General features: G+C 34.9%; 1 protein-coding gene across 1 annotated transcript in view; it reads left to right on the top strand.

The window, feature by feature from the left end:
• Positions 1-2,169, top strand: part of TMEM163 (transmembrane protein 163) — a 370,074-nt gene that overhangs the window by 6,357 nt on the left and 361,548 nt on the right. The gene's annotated exons all lie outside the window — the stretch shown is intronic.

Below are 2,169 nucleotides of genomic sequence, written 5' to 3' on the forward strand. Positions count from 1 at the left end.
CTTAAGCACCGCTTTTTTTTTGAAAAGTTTTTCTCCAACTCTGACTAGGCCAAATCCCTTATTATAAGCTGTCTATACACTGTGTGCTCCTTCATAGCTCTTATCTTTATAGCAATTTTATATTGATATAAATATAGTTGCTTATTTGATACCTGTCTCCCTAAGTAGATTATAAGCGCCATTGAGGGTAGGAACCATGTTTGCTTTTATGTTATCCCAGTCCCTAGTATGCTTCTTGGTACATAACAGGTGCTTAAAACATATTGTTGAAAGCATGTGAATGAGTGAATGAAGGCATAGTTCCTGTTCTCAAGGAAGTCCCAGTCTAGTGCGAAGATAGTAATTGCAATTCAAAATGAGAATTGTGCTCTATTAGAGATATCAGTACAATTTTAAAGGAGTAGATACTGATCAATGAAACCCCAAAAGCTAGAGACCACCATTTTAGGTCCTGAGGAATTTTGAGAGAGAGAGAATAATATGATCAGATATATACTTTGGAAAATTTCCCCTGGCAACGGGCTGGAAAGTGGGTTGTATCAACTAAGCCCAGAGTTAGGGGTATAAAAAAGAGATTATTTTAGTAGTCCTGGTGAGAGATGAGGATCTGAATTTTGTTAGAAACCATAAGGAAGAAAGACTGTATAAGAAATTAAAGGTATAACAGTGGTAGAATCTACTGGATTTATGACAGGTTTTATATGGGTAAAGGGGAGGATTTAGGTGGGTGGGTGATGCTGTTAATCAGTTAATAGTATAGGAAGTGGAACTAACTTTTGGAATAAAGGGATTGAATTATATTTGGGGCATATGATTCTGTAAAGGACCATAGTATTATAGCTTTGATTTTTTTTTTATGCCTAAAGCCATTAGGACTTCTTGAAACATTGTGTTCTCTTGACTTCAGAATGCCATATTATTCTGGTTTTCCTCCTTTTTCACTGGATACTACTCACTGCCCAATGCTGGCTCCTAACCATTTGACCTCAGAGTATTGCCAAATCCCAGGAATTATTCCTGGATTCTTTTGGGTCTCTCCTCTACTTTTTCTCCAGGTAATTTTATCGTCTCGTTTCTTTAAATACTTTATATATATTGATGGCCTCTCCCCAGCCTCTCTCTTGAACTTTCCAGACTGGTATATCCAACTGCTTACTGTACATTGCTACTTAAATGTCCAAGAGGCATCTGGAATACAAGAAGTCCAACAATAGAACTGTTGATTTTCTTCTAAGCCTGTTTATGCTATAGTCTTTTTCATCATAGTAAATGGTAGTACATCTACCCAGTTGCTCAAGTAAAAAAACTGAGAATCAAAGCATCTATGTCAAAAGTATGGATGAGTTGAATACCATTAACCACATCTCAGAGGTTAAATGTCCTCAGGATTATGTGCACAGAAAAGTTATAGTTTCATTGATCTTTTCTATTGTCTTTAGTCTCTATTTCACTTATTTCCACTCTAATCTTTGTTATTTCCTTCTTTCTACTAACTTTGGGTTTTAGTCTTTTTCTAGTTTCCTGAGATGTAAAGTTAGGTTGTTTATTTGACATGTTTCTTATTTGTTAATGTAGGCATTTATCACTATGAATTTCCCTCTTAGAACTGCTTTTGCTGCATCTCAAGTTTTGGTATATTGTATTTCCATTTTATTTGTCTCAAAGTAGTTTTAGATTTCTCTTTTGATTTCTTCTTTGAACCATTGTTGTTCAATAGCATGTTGTTAATCACCATACATTTGTGAATTTCCTGGTTTTCTTCTTGTAATTAATTTCTAGTTTCGTACCATTGTGTTTGGAAAAGGTTCTTGACATGATTTAAATCTTATTAAATTTATTAAGACTTGTTTTGTGGCTGAACATACGATCTTTCCTGGAGAATATTCCATGTACACTTGAGAAGAATGTGTATTCTGTAAACACATTGCTTTTGGATGGAATGTTCGGTGTATATCTGGTGTAATGTGTTGTTTAAGGCCAATGTTTCCTTATTGACCTTAGGCAGGAAAAAGCTTGCGGCAGAGTTTGTGGCCAAGAGGAAAGAGGTAGGAGATGAAGCTGAATAAGTAGGCTATGGTCAAGAGTTTAGATTTTTATATTCAGTTTCATAAGAAGCCATTGGAGTTTTTAAAATAGATTTGCGATATGCCCCAACTTATTTATTTTTTT

This window comes from Pteropus vampyrus, unplaced genomic scaffold (genome assembly GCF_000151845.1).
Source record: "Pteropus vampyrus isolate Shadow unplaced genomic scaffold, Pvam_2.0 Scaffold17, whole genome shotgun sequence".
NCBI lineage: Eukaryota > Metazoa > Chordata > Mammalia > Chiroptera > Pteropodidae > Pteropus > Pteropus vampyrus.